General features: G+C 40.9%; 1 protein-coding gene across 1 annotated transcript in view; it reads right to left on the bottom strand.

Annotated features, from left to right (window-relative positions):
* Positions 1 to 18,261, bottom strand: part of LOC309559727 (leucine-rich repeat and fibronectin type III domain-containing protein 1-like protein) — a 947,847-nt gene that overhangs the window by 504,094 nt on the left and 425,492 nt on the right. Inside the window, 1 exon segment of the mRNA XM_082263145.1 lies at positions 5,256 to 5,408. The gene's annotated coding sequence lies outside the window, so the exon portion shown is untranslated.

The raw sequence follows: 18,261 nt of genomic DNA, 5'->3' as shown, positions 1-18,261 counted from the left end.
CCTCTAAAAGCTATGGATGTTTATTTCCATTTTAATAAAAATGAATTCATCCTTTCTGGACTGTTAATGTGGTAATTTTGTTGCTTTCCTTACACTCTTGGACTCCTTTCAGGACCCCAACTGGGGATGCTGTGATACATGAGAGCAGCCTCATCAACGCTAGACAGCTTAATTAATTGAACGAGTCACTTGGAATACGCAATATTTTATATTTTTTTAAAAATAAGAATTTGTGCCTCTTATATGTGTATTCCAGAACAAAAAATGAAGCGTTAAAATACATTCCTGAAAAGCTGAGGTCAGCTCAACTCCATTGTTGGAAATTTGGGAACAGCCTGTGTTAACCTTTAAATACTGATGGTCAGTTTTAGTACTAAAAAGAATTGTCCAGCTACCAAATATATATAAACCTTCCTTCGGAGTCTGAAGAGAGAGAGAGAGAGAGAGAGAGAGAGAGAGAGAGTTGTACAGCACCGACCCAGAGGACCGAACCATCCATTTCCCAGTCACATAGATGGAGGGAGCCAGATGGATTGAGGAGTAAGGTAGATATTGCAGCTTATTTCTCTACCCCCAGACTTAAGCCCCGTACACACGCGTCAAAAATTGGTAGGGAATTTTCGGCCAACGTCCGATCTGCCGATTTTCTGCTTGTTAGTATGATGCTTCCGACAACCAACTCCGACTTTTCGGCCGAAAAAAATCTGGTGTGCAGGCTATAAAATTTTTGTTGGTCGTCAACACAACGGACGATTTTCGTGCAGTCAGTACTGATTTTGACAGGGAAAAATCTGATGAGCAAGTCTGGGCATGCTCAGTGAAGAAAAAACACAAAGAAAACAAACCAACACATGACATCACTTCTGAAGTAGAATTTTGTTGGCCGAGAAAATTCGTGTGCAGTCTAGGCACATTCCAACCAACAAAACACAACTTGGACAAAAGTCGGACGATCGGTCGGCCGATAATCGTTGCGTGTGTATGAGGCTTTAGTGAGCATTTAACTGTGTGGAAAGGCCCCACTGTAAAGATGTTTTTAGTGTAATTCCCAGAGTTCTAAACAAGTAGTCGATAACAAATAATGCCATATCCCCAAGAGACTAATCATTTACCCAACTAAGCATGTCACTATTATTCAATCCCTTGGTCAATACAATATAATGAGGACTGCACCCATTAAACAAATAATCATTATCAACATTTATTGACATTAACCTCACAAAGGACAGACCATCCATCTCATTGAGCATGTCCCTGTCATTAGATCTTCTTGTTGCTATATGAGACTATAAAAGTATAGATTTATAGATTTTGAACCCATTAAACAGGTCATTATAATTAGATCCCCTATGTTACTACACTGGGCAGATCACTTTAAGGACCATAAACTAAAAAAATGAAGTCACCTTTAAGATACAGAGCTTCTTACTGCTCACAGCTTCACCTTTAAAGGCTTATCTGTACAAAATTCGAATTATTTGACATTTGTATTAATTATTTGTATTTGCATAGTGCTAAAGAGTGAAGTACAGGCTATTGTTCTGTGCTGTTAATCATTTTGGGCTACAGAAGGCTTCCCAGAAGTTGCTTCTAAATGTCTTTTAATGGAACTGCTCGTCATGAAGCTAGCTATGTGCAGGACATGTTCCCCATGATATGAGTATTATCTCAAGTAATTTCTGTTCCAATAGACTTTAAAAACTAGCAATTCGACTTTCTTGATGTTCTGTGTTTCAAAGACACACGGGCCAGATATGGGTTAGACTTTGCAGGTACAATAGGAACTTTTCACAATCTCTTACATGTGCATAAACAGTTGCCATTCAAGACGATCTACACTTCATGAACATTCAATGGGGACAATTGGTTTTATATTAGGTACAATGTGACTTGGTATGGCTTGTCTATAAGTACCTACACCCATACACAAACCTAACTGCCATAAAAGTTAAAAATATATAGCATAAGCAGAGTGAGGTTACCTATAGAGAAATCGAAAAACACAGGCAATTAGCTATACAAATATGGACTATTCCTGTACTAATCCTCCATTCCAAACCTCCATTTTGGTGAATAAGGCCCCAGAATTCCATTACATTACAGTGTCTCTAAAGTTTTTTTCAGCTTGGTAGGATGAAATAGTAGCCAGGTTGTAATCTCACGAGAAATGTACATACTGTATATGCGCACATATACTGTATATACACATTCACATAGCTACGCTGACATATGATCTCAGAATTTTCCATTAAAGATAAAAGATAAGACTGTATTGAGTTACTAAGTACCAAACGTATCTAAACTCAGCATTGCATGTGCTTGTGAAAGAGTGAAAACTACAATACTGAAAATGAAAAGTAGGCAATGCACTAATAACTTTGCAGATACTTTCTTTAGAGTTAAAACAAATTATGGACCCAGGCCACATCCGGTCCTTTCGCTGTCCCTGCCTGGCCTGCATGAGGTCAACTAGAAGTTAGAAGCATACAAAATGTATGCATTACAACTGCGATTGCTTTTATTTTTAGGGTGATTGCAATTCCTTTCCCCAGTTTATGTATGTGTGTGTGTGTGTGTGTGTATGTGTGTGGCAAAGCACCTTCACCAGGTGTCTACACTTTCACTACTCAGGGCATTGGACACTACTCCATGGCTCTGGGGATGGAGTGTGGGTTCTCAGGATCCTTGCCGGCCAGTCAACAAGATGGTGGCAGCTGGGTTTCTGTCCTAGTTGGTACACTGGTTGCCAACATGGTGGCGGCCACACATTTTCTGAGTGGCTTTGGCTATGTAGAGGGTGGCACCACCTCTAAAATGACAGTGGCGGACCATGGGAGGTGAGAAGCAAGGATATGATGCAGGTGAAGGCAGGTGGGGACGTGTTGCCAGGTCTCGCTCTCCATCCCACAGGTAAAGGGCCGAACCTACACCCCCAGTAGTTGGCATTACCTTCTGCCTTGCTGTGTAAGTGATGTCACACACTGGGGACATGTATAACAGTGGAGGAAATATATAAAATATCCTCATGGGATTCGCATAGACAAGCTTCTCTGCTGAACATGTAGTGTATGTTTGGCCCAAGGAAGTGCTAGCTTACCGTGTGACATAAAATGGTTCTCTTTATGGAAATGTGTTTTATATATGTATTAAGGGGGATATCATATCTAGTTATGTGCATCCACATAACTAGGATATTAAATTGAACAGAATTAAAGCAGAATTCTGGGCAAAAACTTCTTTCCATGTCCTTGTTACTGATTTCCTACCTTCACTAAATATGTCATCTATCTTCTGGTTCACTCAGTAGTTGCCTATTCATTTTCAAATCAAACTGTTAATTCTCTTTGGTTTCTTTTCGTTAGACCAGTCACTCTTATGCCCCCTATTCCCTCAGCCACTGGTTTTGGCACATCCCTTCTGTAGTTCTTTCTCAAGGAATAAGTGATATAATTCAGCCCCATTTGCAGTGGTGGGAGAATCAGGACTCTCGGACTCTTAGACACATTCTACATGTACAGGTCTAGTGTACCTGTCCACATTCACTACAATTTTTCTGTGGTTGATGGGAACTGTAGTTTCTTTTTACTGTAGAGAGACAGGAGAGGAAATGACATAAGCCCTGCTGTTACACCTGCTGTTGAGAGCAGATGCTGTTATCTTTTGAATTGCATAGATGAGGTCATTAAAATTAAATTTGACTTTTTTCCTCAATAGTAAATATTTTCAAAATGTATTAACTTTTTTGTATTTTGTGTAAGCGGTGGGGTGAGGGGAGGGGGATGTACTAATGGATTATTTTTTGCCTATTCCAGAGTTCTTTAACCACTTTACCGCTGCTCACTAAAGCTCTACTGTGGCAAAGTGGCTCGATAACGTCTGGCGACGTAGACCTGCGTCGCCAGACATTCTCCTCTCTCGGCGGCGCGTGCGTTCCACCAGAGGCTCGCTCCCGCTGTATTCAGTCACACGCTCCCGCTGTATTCAGTCACAGCGGGAGTCGGGCCAGGGGAGGAGCGGCGCCGCTCTTCCCCCGATCGTCGGGGAATCGAGTGTGGAGATCCGCCCGCTTGTGTAAACAAAGCGGGCGGATCTCCTAAGTGACAGGCAAAAATTTTGATTTTTACATTTTTTTGGGGGGGAATATCATATAAAAAAAAAATGTGAAAAATATTGTTATTTTTTCAAAATTGTCGCTCTTTTTTTGTTTATAGCGCAAAAAGTAAAAATCGCACAGGTGATCAAATACCACCAAAAGAAAGCTCTGTTTGTGGGAAAAAAAGGACGTCTCGTTTGGGTACGGCGTTGCATGACCGCGCAATTGTCAGTTAAAGTCTCACAGTGCCGAGTCGCAAAAAGTGGCCCAGACGTAAGACAGCAAAATCTTCCGGTGGTAAAGTGGTTAAGTTCAGCCTATTGTTTTAGCCCTTCACAACAGTATCAGTTTTTCATGGTGCCTTGGGAAAAGAATTGCCCAGCCCTGCTCTAAGAGTCTAATGCCTTTTCTACCTCCAGCCAATGAAGAGGACCTAGAGGAGATCACTGAATTGGGAGTTCAGCAGTCTCCTGTCACTCTTAATACTGGGTTCCTCTGCAGCTGTCCTGGGTTCAAAGAGCATGGTAGTTCCAGCAACTGCTAGGGTGGAGCAGCAGAAAGATGTCCAAACATGCCAAAACAGTCCAGCAAAAAAACCTATGGGGAGAATTCTGAATTATTAGGATGAACAAATAGGCTCAGGATGCAATGTCAATCCCAATTTGTATAGAAAAGTTGTAGAAGATCAGTTGCTTATTTTTCTGAATCTGCTAATCATTTTGACATGTGTTGTCTGTGACAGTAACCTCTGCTTATGTATTTTTCTCAACTCAGTCTGAATTGCCCAGGTCTGTAGCTGGTTTGCTTCAAAACACACAAACATACAGTACATGCACACATTAATCACTGCACTTTTCTATAAATCAAGCTGTCATCTAGGTTTACCGGTCCCTTTACCCATAAAAAAAGGAAAAATCAATGTTATCCCATTTCTTTGTTCCTGGAATTGTCCCTTTAATCCATTGACCATGTGACTAGCTTTACACTAGGCAAGCATATGGGTTTTGAATAGCATATAAAGGTCACAGGCATCTATATAATGTCGCCTGCACGTTTGAATGACTGTTTTAGTGCTACCGACACACCTGTGTTTTCCAGAAGGGTTAGCTTGCTTTTAAGACTGTGCACTGAGTGACAAGAGTGAATGTTATTTTCTAATGACCTTTAAGAAGCTCTGGGAAGGTCACCGCTCCCTCACTGGCTCCTGAAGTCTTTTCATTAGTTTTTCATTTGCTTGTGGACCTCAGCCAATAATGGATTCTCTCGATCACACTCGCGATGCAGCTTTCTACACAGCCGAGCCCGGCCTCCCATCCTGAAAAGAGGAAAAGAGCAAGTTTTAATTGCAAGTTTACTGTAACTCTTTAGATCAGGGCAAACATTTCACCTAGACAAAAGCAAATTTCAGCTTGTAAGAAATTTTGAACTACTGTCTGATGTCATATAGAAGTCTTTATCATTGCATGGTCACAAATCACATAATAACTACACCACCAGCCTCATAAATTGAAACCAGATTGAGAGAGAATACTTATGGATGTATTTATAAGAAATTTGCAGAGCTATTCATCCTGTGAACCTGCATGTTCATCCATTCTGAGCAAATCTCTGCAAAATCAAATGTTACTAGGCAATTGTCTCTCCAGATCAGGTGCCATTCAATAGCGTGGTCTAGAAAAACAGTACATTTTGGCAATCGATGCTTATTTGTTTTACAATCATCAGCTCCATCTAATGGTCATGATGTAGTATTTTCCAGATTTAACCTGTTTTTATGAATGAAGAACTTCCCCACCTAGAAAGAAAATAGTCTAGAAAAGATGGATTTTTCTGGCATTTGCACATAACAATGTATGTTTTGCAGGGTAAATAGCTCTATTAATCTTTTATAACTACACCCCTTAAAGTGCATCCCTGGCCAAACCATGTTCTTTTCAGGTCCATTCAAAACAGCATTGGTGTGATGTAGTGTTAATACAAGAACAAGGCAATGAAACTGTATTGGTGAAAGTGAGAGGTGCGCAAAACAAAAATACAAAAATGGAAAGCAGCACTAGAAAAAAGTGTAAATAATGAAGAATTGGCAAACAATACAAATTGATTAAAAATCAATGTGATAGTGAAAGAGAAATATCTCTCAAATAGGATTGTCTGAACTGAAATACTTAGAAACTATATCATTTTTCTTAACTCAAGTCCATGCCAAAGTAAAAATAAATGCAATAGTTGTTACATGAACCAACGTGAAAAATTTAATCAAAATATGAAAATAAATTGAAAATAGTCTTTCAAATTATGTAAAGCAAACACTTTGTATTTACTTTGGCATGGACTTGAGTTAAGAAAAATGATATAGTTTCTAAGTACTTCTAAGTACTTCAGTTCAGACAATCCTATATGAGAGATATTTACATTTCTCCTTCACTATCACATTGATTTTTAATCAATTTGTATTGTTAGCGCACTATTTATTCGCCAAATGTAACTGTATTGTCAAAAGTTTCGGGACACCTGCCTTTACACTCATGTGAACTTTAATGAAATCCCAGTCTTCATCCATAGGGTTCAATATCGAGTTGGCCCACCCTTTGCAGCTATAACAGCTTCAACTCCTCTAGTTATTCTGTCCACAAAATTTAAGAGTGTGTCTATGGAAATGTTTGACCATTCTTCCAGAAGCGCAATTGTGGGGTCAGGCACTGATATTGGATGAGAAGGCCTGGCTCGCAGTCTGCACTCTAATTTATCCCAAAGGTGTTCTTTCTGGTTGAGGTCAGAACTCTGTGCAGGCCAGTCAAGTTCTCCACCCCAAACTCACTCATCCATGTCTTTATGGACCCTGCTTTGTGCACTGGTTCAAGTCATTTGGTAAAGCGGGGGTTATGGTGTGGAGTTGTTTTTCAGGGGTTGGGCTTGGCCCCTTAGTTCCAATGAAGGTAACTCTTAAGGCATCAGCATACTAAGACATTTTACAAGAAACATTTTGGGCAATTTCATGCTCTCAACTTTGTGGGAACAGTTTGGGGATGGCCCCTTCCTATTCCAAATTTACTGAGCACCAGTGCACAATCAAGGTCCACAAAGGCATGGATGAGTGAGTTTTCTGGTGGAGGAAATTGACTGGCCTGCACAGAGTCCTGACCTCAACCCGATAGAACACCTTTGGAATAAATTAAAGTGGAGACTGCGAGCAAGGACTTCCCGTCCAACATCAGCGCCTGACGTCACAAATGCGCTTCTAGAAGAATGGTCAAACATTCCCATAGACACACTCCTAAACTTTGTCGACAGCCTTCCAAGAAGAGTTGAAGCTGTTATAGCTGCAAAGGGTGGGCCAACTCAATATTGAACCCTACGGACTAGGGATGCCATTAAAGTTCATGTGCGTGTAAAGGCAGGCATCCCAATACTTTTGACAAAATAGCATATGTCATATTGCTTCAGTTCACACCAACATGCTATGCTGTCATGCGCTAAAAAAAAAAAAAACCTAACATGTTGCATTTTTGAGCAGCACAGCACGTTCTGACACACTGCAACACATGATATTGCACTGCAACATGCTGTGGCATACTAATAATATTAAGGAGTTCTAAAAGAAAAAAAAGAAAAGCCCTGTAATGAGTTTTACAGTTAATGTTACCCTAAAATCTCATATGTCTGATATGCGTATGTGTTACCATGTATTTGTATTAAAAAGGGATAATGTGCAGTACATCCTTTATGTGAAATTCCTGATGATCCTTCCAGTCTCCCTATTTTCCTATTTCAAACTGACCATGTTAGGCATAGAAAAACATCCACTCCAGTGTGGTCAGTTTGCTTTTTGCATTCTTGTTGAGAGGAGTAAAATTTCATGATAATCCCATAAACTCATCAACCCTTTAAAAATCGAAATCCTACATTAATACTCTGAATACTATAGAAGGGAATACTAAATTTAGATTAGCTGCTATGTCATTACTGCCTAGCCTAGCCATTAATTTTTTATTTTTTTTGGCCATGGTGGGTAAATAAGAATTCTGTAGTTTGGGGCAAACCCTTCCAAAGTCTATTGGGAAATAAAATTCTTTGTTTGCCTATTATTTTTACTTATAGGTAAGTTTTTGAAAAGCTGTGACAAGCTCTGTGTGCAAGGACTCTTAATTGCCTTGATGAACAAGAGATGTTTTGTAGAGCTACACAGTGACAAGTTACCTATAACCTTGGCTTGCTTGTCATTGTAATCTCAACAAACCTGGGCAACAACATGGCACAACTTTCCCTAATTATCCATCTTGCACAAATCCATAGGTTAGTGCACATGTACTATGTAGGATAAAGAAATGCAACTTATATGTAAATGTTAGGAGGAAAAAATATTTAACGGTCCATTTTCTTTTATTACAAACATCTATGAACAGTCATACTGGAATTTGGAAATTAAAGGGAGGGATAGGTGGGGCTGCCTGTGTGTCGTTTAAATAAAGTGCTTTCACTTAATGTGTAGAAAATATATGTAAGTGATGTGTATACAATACATAATATAATATCCAAAACTAAAGTGCTCTTAGTGCAAATAAGGAGAAAAAAAAAATCATAAAGCAATATACAGTATCTCATGAATATATGGCAGAACATAATGTCAGCTAAAAAGTGCTCTCAGTTTAAAGAAATGCAAAAACACAATATATAAAATATAAACTGATCCCAAAAAATCTCCATAGGTCCATAATAAGTGTAGCACCCTGCAGGTAGGTGCTAGGTAAAGGTATAGTGGGCCTTGTCTGCCTAACAGCAGGGCTGTGATTTATTAGTCAGGGTGTCATGGTTTCCAGGTGTACCTGCTGAAGGGGGAGTCTCCCCACTGGCTCCTGTGAGAGGCTTCACATAGGGCGGTGGAGGAAACCCAATCAGGGGACACATCCAGGCTTGTAACTACCCCAGAAGGCAGATTGTGCTGCAAAGGATTCTGGGAGTGGCACATGACATGATGTCTTTGGCGAGAGCAGAGTCCCAGGATGGAGAGTGCAGCTGTCTCTCCTCCTGTCTGAGGGAAGAGGATGTGTCGGGGGGGGTTGCCTGAGAATCCAGAGAGTGCGGAGTTGAGTTGAGGGGATTCGGTGTGCCGAGAACCTGCGGAGACAGAGAGGGGTTCAGTCTCAGGAAAGCCTACACAGGTCGTGAGTACTGCGGATTGCCCCTGGGGGTCTGCCAGAGTTAGAGGGGACCACTCCGGAAGAGGTTCTGGGATCCAGTGCCAACTAGCTGAAAAGGGGTACCTAGGATGAGGACCCTGAAGTTACAGAGGGGGGTGCCTAGATAGTGAACCCCGAAGAGTTCAAGGCTAAAAGGGGCACCTACTATTGGGCCCTGAATTGTACAGTGTGTGCCAGTTGGAATGTACAGTTTGACAGGATTCTACAATATACTACCTCAAGCCAAAGCAAGGCAGGATGGAAGTATTCAGTGACTTGTTGCAGTATAACAGTGTCGTTGGTTCTACAATTTCACAGTTCTGGATCTGCTGGACTACAAGCGAGGATTCAGCATTTCTTTTAAGCTACAGAGTGTTCTCAGAGATAGTGGGCATTGGCTGGCGTCAAGGAAGCGCCAACAGGCATTTTTCAGGAACGAAGTCCCAAGTGTATATAGTTGAAGCCTATAGGAATATCCCACTCATTACCTTCTCCCATCCTCTTTTATCTACAATAAAACAACAACACAAAGATGTCGGAGTGGTTCATGTCTCAGTCTTCACACCCAGGGCCACAGCTCACATGGGCTGGAAAGGTAACCGGTAACAGTGGCAGACCCACATCAGGCCACAGGCCTGGAAAACCTGCTACATACGTGACAAGTGCACAAACTGGTGCAGATAAACCCACAGTCTCTGGTGATAAACTGTGAAGGTGGGTCTATTCGTGCTCCCCCTTTTTCCAGGTCCGCACTCCCTAGAAGATGAAACCCCTGCAGGGGTCACAGGTGCCAACCAAACAGCGATGGATCTCCTTCTCCACCTTAATGCACCAGATCACGGGGGGGCAGAAGATGAAACCCCTACAGAGGTCACAGACATCATCTAAACAGCGATATATCTCCTTTTCCACTTCAATGTGCCTAATCACAGGGAGCTCCCTCTTAAAGTGGTACAACACTGAAGAGATACAGGAGGAATTAAAGCGATTTAATGAGCCTAAAGAGGTTCTTCACCCTGCCTGTTTACGCTGTACGCAGAGCTGTGGATATGGGAGTGACGTTATATCGGCCCGGTCAATCAAAATGGCAGAAGTACGAAACCTGGAAGAAGACCAGCTGCAGACGTCCACAGCTTGCAGGGATCTTTTGGACAGCAAATATCTGCAGTCCTAACTCCAGTAAATCTATGAGAGTCTGCACAGTGGGAGCACATGCATTCTAATGGATAGATAGGGGGCAGGTCATATTGGAATTTGAAAGGACTAAACTACAAGGAAAATGTTAATATCATGTTTACAAGCAATTTACCTTTTTGCCAGCAATCAACTCATTTACAGCCCAATCAAATCAGTATGCTGCATATGAAATGATTACCAGCAAGTGGTTAACCAACTCAGCAGTATGAAAGTCAACTATTTTGTACAGTCCTAAGGGCAGACTCAAATGATATTTGTTAGGGATGTAAACAACTTAACCCTGCAAGTGGCAATCAGGCTTTAAAGGGGTTAACCCTTAAAGATGACAAACACTTTGAAGCCTTAGAAGTGCTCATTATCACATGCAAAGATTTTCCAACCAGTGATTATTTAGCTATACTTTCTTTTACTCCACAGAAAGGCAAACAAGCCTTTCACTGAGTGGGTACCAGTACATAAAGCTGGCCAAGTTACTGATAAAAACCGTGACGCTTCTGTTGGTAAGAGGATCTGAAAGGGCACAGGCACCACCTGCTTCCTGCAAGAGCTGTGTTTGTGTATGGCCACCATTATGCAGAACAGCTGCAGATAAAGACACTGTAAGCAGTGCATCTGTAGTGCTGGAGATAACAATATCATGAAAACAAGAAATCTTCCGTTTTTTTTAGTGTTGCCAGCCTACCTACCAACTCTCTGGGATCTGGGACTCTCTGGGATAATTCTTCCTCGGCTAGTTTCATAGCCGAGGAAGAATTATCATGTAAAAAAAAAAATAAATAATAAAAAAAAAAAAGGATAGATAGAATAAACCAACACGTTTATTTCCCCCCATTACTACCTTTTGTTGTTTGTGAAGGTTCTCACTTTTGCAGGTCGTGATAGATCAAGTAGTGGTTAGGCACATTCAAATGGACTTGCTCCGTAATGTGAAGATGCTTTGTAGCTTGTCCAAGCCACTTCTTCCATTTTAATTAGAACTGAAGAAATGGCTTGGACAGGCTACAGAAGGACTTCAACATTGCATAACAAACTCCTGTTAAACGTGACTAACTAGATACTACTTTGGTCTTTTCTGTATTTGTTCTAAATGAAAGAGTTTAGAGGTTGGATAAAATGGTTTACAGTAATATAACACGTTTGGAAAACATTTTGTTATAAAGGCATATAAATCAGACTAAAAAGAGGGCATGTGGAGATAAAAGAGAACAGATGCATAAGCTTTCAAAGAAGGGACAGTCTGTTCAAAGTTGGGAGCTGTGATAAAGTTTACCTTGAAAGGGGATGTAAAAGCCCTGCCTCTTGTTTGTAAAAATCACTTATAATCTAATCCCCACTGTAAAGAGCTTGAAGCCCAATTGATGTCGCAGAAATAGATAGCTGGGTACACACGGGCCAAAAACGGTGGGTTTGGCAGGAACTGGATGACTTTGGGCTTGTGTGTACATTTCCTCATGTAGCAATATTTCCAGGCATTGGACCTGATGTGGGTCTGCCATTGGTACCGGGAATACTTCAAACACGTTTAAGTTGAAAACCCAAGTGTGAGAGCTGAGACAATGACCATTCTGGCATCTTTGGTTTGTTTTGTCTATTTTATAATGGGGATGGGAGAAGGGAATGAGTGGGATACTCCTCTGGCTCAACTAGGTTTAACTGGGACACTTTGTAGAAAAGATGCCTGTCAGCGCTGTCCCGACGTCAGCTGAATGCCGACCAACGCTTCCTTTGACTTTAACTCCTTGGTTAACTCAGAAGATCCAGGACTGTAATAATCCTTGACTCTCTGCTCTAGACACTCTGTCTAGCTCAAAAGTCCTGCGTATGACTCCCTTCAGCCCTTCACTGACTGAGGTAGCTTCCTGTTACTGCTTGTGCTGCTGCAACTCATAACACTGTACACTTGACTCTTCAGGGCCCAACTGCTGACGCCCCCTCTACACTTCCAGGGTCCTCTCACTAGGCAACCCCCTTGACACTTGCAGGCTACAGGATCCCAGGGACCTTCACCGGAGTGGTCCCCTCTACGCTAGGCAGCACCCAGGGGCAGTTCACTGTACTCACGACCTTGGAAGCCTTTCCTGGAACTGAACCCCTCTTCCTCCACTGGTCCTTGGCACTTCGGATCCTCTCTGCAGCTCAGCTCAGCTTTCCTTCCTGGATTCTCAGGCAGCCACCCGAGACACCCGATCCTTCTGACAGGAGGAGAGACAGCCATACTCCCCCTCCTGGGACTCTGCTTCCCACCAAACACCTTGCGTCATGCGCTCCCTTCAAACTTATACCCACTCCCAGAATCCTCTGCGGCAGAATCTGCCTTCTAGGGTAGATACAGGCCTGAATGGGCCACTGATTGGGTTTCCTCCACTGCCCAATGAGAATCCTCTCATGGAGCCAGTGGGGAGCCTCCCCTCTGAGCAGCCACACCTGGGAGACATGACAGCCCAGCTGAAAATCATGGCCCTGCTGTTAGGCAGCTAAAGCCCATTATGCTTTTACCTAGCACCTACCTTGTAGGGTGCTACACTCATCTAGCATAAACCGGCCTCACGACTGGCTTCTGCCAAATGAGCAGTGAGTGCAAATGGCAGTGAGTGCTAAACACTGTGTTCTGGTGTTTGTTAGTCTCCTACCAGAACACATTAGATGAGTGGGGAGATCGTCGTGCCGCACTAACATTGGATGTGTTAATACAGCAATCAGTAAGGTTTTTTTTTTTTTTTTTTATTTAGCCCACTGGGTACCCAAGCATTAGTCGGGTAACTCTCACCTCCACTTCTCTGTTACGGTCTAAACAATACCATGCAGTCCAGTATTCAACAGACGTTGACCATGATGTTCAGTGAACCCTCCAATCAAACAAACCAATCAGACTATTCATACTGTAATCTGATTGTGTGAGCATCATCTCCTCTATATTGAATGTACAAAAGCAATACATATAAAGAAATCAGCACTTCAGAATAAACGAAAAAAAGGCTAAACTAAAATAAATAGAAGTGGATAGTAGATATATGTCCATGAGTGTCAAAAGGAAGCCCAATTCTACTCTACTCAGCCAAAAAAAGGTATTAGTATTAAGTTCAGACTCGATTGATTCCCAACACAGAGGAATTCTCTGCCACCAAGCATACAGATGAGCACTGTGAAATGGTTCAGCACCATGGACAGCACATAGGCAGATTAATTTTCCTATGTCCACTCTGTCCATGGTGCTGAAATAATTTATGACCTGAAACTACAAGATTGCCAGCTGAGATAGTATTGATCTGTCCTGCTTCCAGCATTTATGTGATAGAGGACTCATTAAATGTAACCTGTCTCAAGAGGAGTGTAAACATCCAGCTCTATCCTGCACCCATATTCCCCGTTCTTATACTATCTAATCATGTCTGTGCATTGCAGTAAGGAAACAATAGGAGAACACAAAGCACAACTAGGATGGACAGCCTTAAGGCAGGAAATGGGGATATACTGATTGATGAATACAAGATTCCATGCTTCCTTTGAATTTTATTTTTTTCTGAAAGGAGGTTTGAATAGAACCAGGTACATTTGCCTATAATGAACCTTGAGGATACCTAAAAAAAAAAAAAAAAAAAAAAAACACAAAAGATTTCTTTCCTTCACATTTTATATTTAATAAACCCCGGTAACTTACACCATGACTATCCTGTGATGTCACAAACATTCTTTGTTGTTAGGCCACACCACTGAATTATTGTATTACGAAAACCAGCCGAGCACCAGAAGATTAAAGGATTATTGGTAGAAGATAAAAAGCAACAGCTTTGCATATAAAAATAAGCTGTGGAAGCAGCCCAACACCTTCATTAAAAAAACATATATATATATATATATATATATATATAACAGTTAAACACATCCTAGGAGAATGCTGGGCATTGCTAGATCCAGAGGGTGAGCCAGGCTACATTACGAACACCAGAGCTATAAAAATTCTGGGAAGGCAAAGGGCAAGAGTAAGTGTCAGGCTGCAAGAGATCTTAGAAGTAGCTGTGATCTAAATCATCTAGACTTTAAAAGTCAGATGGCCAATACCTTTTGACTTTTTTGCACTAACTATGTATACAAGTAATGTAGATCTTTGTTTGGCAGTTCTATGTAGACAACTGTGGGAAAAGAAGTATGGGATTAGGTTTCCTTTTTAAAAGCTACAGAATAGTCAGAAATTAATTGTATAGTGGTATTTTTTTTATGAAAAAGTACTTTAGCATTATTATTATACAGGATTTATACAGCGCCAACAGTTTGCGCAGCGCTTTACAATGTGGGGGAAGACAATACAGTTACAGTACAATTCAATACAGGAGGAATCAGAGGGCCCTGCTCGTTAGAGCTTACAATCTACAAGGGAGGATATGCATGATTGTTTAAAGGAGAAGTACAGCCAAAGCTTATTTGACTGTACTTCTCCTGTGCATCACAGGAGTGCAGTTTGTTCTGCATTCCTGTGACCCATTTTTAGCAGACAGTGGGCTGAAGCCTGCTGTCAGCTGACGTCACAGGGCCAGTCCAGGCTCGGGCAAGATCATGACAATAAAGTTGGGGTCCAACCACATGCCTGGATCAGCACCTGGCTCGGCCTCTCAGTAAGCCGCTGAGAGCCTGAGCCAGTCTCTCCCGATCCATCAACAGCCCAATGCCCCAGTGAGTCTGGGGGGGGGGGGCAGAACAAAGGGGTGACTGACAGTCACCAGCTCTCTGCTCACAGAGCTCTGAGAACCAAGCAATCAGCAGTCTTTGATCGGTCCATTCCCTATCTTAGAGCTGGGGGTGGGGGGCAGGTGGGGGGCAGGGGGGGGGGTGTACAGCTCTACTGTATTCAAAACAAATAAAAATATTTTGAGTGGCACCAAAAACAATAAAGGAAACCTTTAAAACAGAATTAAAGGATAAGTTCACATTTTGTAACATGTTACACCCTTTTTCAGGGTGAACAATTTAAAAATGTACCAGCCCCCATACTCCCTTGAATCCACCCGCTGCGTCATTCATTCACCGTGTTCTGTGAATGACTGCACTACAACTACCGACAGCCTTTGCGTTTGTCAGCTCGTAGTTCTTAATTAACTACTTCAGTGCTGTTGAGCGTTATGGTAGTTCATTGATTCTTCCTGTCAGTGTGAAACGGCCTGCTTGTATGATGTACAATGTACAGGCAGAAAGTCTGCAGGAGACCTACACGGCATCAGCAATCTGCTGTTTACTGGTGCAATGCTTTCCAGGCTCCTATTAAAACAAAAAAATAGTAAATGCACATTTTATTACCTGCAAAAAAATGTGCATTTATTATTATTTTTTTTTTTTAAAGGTGAACTTATCCTTCAAACCCAAAGCAAACTTTTTTATATTGCAGCCTATCAGTTCTTAGTCAGCAAGTCTGTTATTTTTTTACACGCTCGCCATCAGTTTACATGGATGAGACAATCCATTTACCATTGGCAGGGGTGATTAAGATGATATGCTTTTATTTTATTGTATTTATGTAAAACCTCTATTCCAAAAGAAAAAACTGTTACTGTAACTGATTACAAAATGTGAGCTGGAATATGGCTTCAATTTATTATTGTATTCAAATCTGCTAATACATTTAACTCTACCCTCCCCCTAGGACTGACAATGCTCCTGTCTGCTGTGCCTCTTTTGCTCATTGCTCCAGAATTGTGCCTTACTAATACAGGAGAGTTGAAAACAGAGGGGAAAAAGCCAAAGAAGACTGGTGCAGCCACCACATCTAATGATTGGTAAGCTGCAATATTACCATTTTTGATGTTGGGTTTAATACCACCTTAAAAGCAACATATAAGCTGCCATTTTGTGTTCTCAGTATTGGAATAAATGGTACATAGTGGAATTCTATTTCATATAGCCATAATCCCTTCAAATATTTTTTTTCTGCTCTGCAAGAAAGAGTGCAGCTCCAATTTATTGTAATGGATGGCACAAATCTGTATTCTCAATCAATTCTGTGGTCCTTAACATCAGCCAGCAGAGAGTTAAGAGAGATGAATGGCACGACTACTAATTGATCAATAACACAGGCAGTATTAATAGTGTTTGTTACTTGCCAGGATAATAACAGTCTACAAAGTGCAACCAAAGCACAGGAGCAGAGCATCTGTCATTATCATCCAATTGTCCCTGCTGAGTCCTGGAACCTTGTGACTTTCTCCCCAGACCAGACAGGTCATGACAAGCAGTCAAAAGGACAGATGCTCTCATGCATCTACATGATATGAAGACGACAGCTCCATTACTCACACAGCCCTTCAATACCAAAACAATATTTTACTATAAAGAAGGGAAGGATTTAACCTAATGTACCCCTTGTTAACGAGTCCTTGAGCAGATGAATATGGAATGACTCTAAAAACATTTAGGGCATTGCTAGACTTTATCTAAAAGGTTTATGGATGAAAGTCTATAGTAATGGAAACCAATGACCCACAACAGCTGATCATAAAATAATTTTAGCGCTAAGCCCTGATCAATGATGTACCACCATTACAACTTAAGCCATGTCCCAGTTTTCACCTGCATCACCCACTATAACCCACTATGTACCATCCAAAGTAGGAAAATCTGGCACACATTTGCAGAGACTACACTAAGCATATGCAAACTAAAATATAATTGATTGCTAAGGGGTGAGGGGCTGAGGATGATGATATTACTGACCTGTTGCCTAATTCGTTGCAAAATGTTCTTCCAGCTCTTTCTTGTTCGTACAACTTACTTGGCCAACTTTTTGTTGCCCTGCCCCAACTTTTTTTGAGACCTGTTCCTACCATCAATTTCAAGTCACCCCTATTTTTTTTCTCAAAATGGTATTTTCTCAGTTTAAACATTTGATATGTCTTCTATTTTCTACTATGAATAAAATTTAGGTTTAGGAGATTTGGAAATCCTTGCATTCTGTTTTTATGTAGATTTTACACAGCATCCAAACTTTTTTGGAATTAGGGTTGTATCATGTGTGACGATCTTATTACACATGGTCACAAATAAATAGGCTGGGAGATATACACAAGCATATATATATTTTTTTTTCCCAAGAAAAAAACATAAGCATATTTTATTTGAAAAGGTAATAAAACATGATTTAAAAAAAAAAAATATTTATATAACCTACAATGTTTATTTAGTTGTCAGAAAAGCCATGCTCAAGTGACATTTTTTGTCAGAAAATACAATACAAATACATTACATTCACTTCCGAATTTTTAATCTGTTGTATGAGAATTTTCGTACTTTAGCATTTGTTTTTGATATGGACACTAGCATGCAAAAAAAAAAAAAAAAAAAAATGGACAAGCATTTATCCGAAAATCTCACAGTGTGTACTAGGCTTTACAGAAAAAATAGCACAGAATAACCTCCTCAAACAGAAGGTATGCACATGTCTCATTCTATTGCATATTACTCATGTCAGCATAGTAGGTGGAGGCATGCAAATCATTCCTTTTCACCTCATCGACTAAACTGTACATTCAGAACTTTTGGTGTGTAGTGCAGATATAGCCTAAAATACAGTTAAGCTATTTATTTAAAACTACAGTATACATATATAAAACATACAGGTGTATTAGGCTTACTGACCATCAACACTGCAGTGAATGGTAACAGTGGGCTTGTTGCAGAAGACACGGGGGTCAATGAGAAAGCCACCTTCTGAATCAGTGTTTCTTAGGCTGGCCATACACTATACAATTTTCTTGTTCAACTTTCCTTTAGATTTACCAAAACCATGTAATATAGGGTCAAACCTTAACA

This window comes from Pelophylax lessonae (genome assembly GCF_965119305.1).
Source record: "Pelophylax lessonae genome assembly, chromosome: 7".
NCBI classification, from domain to species: domain Eukaryota; kingdom Metazoa; phylum Chordata; class Amphibia; order Anura; family Ranidae; genus Pelophylax; species Pelophylax lessonae.
This window is presented reverse-complemented; position numbering and strand designations above follow the sequence as displayed.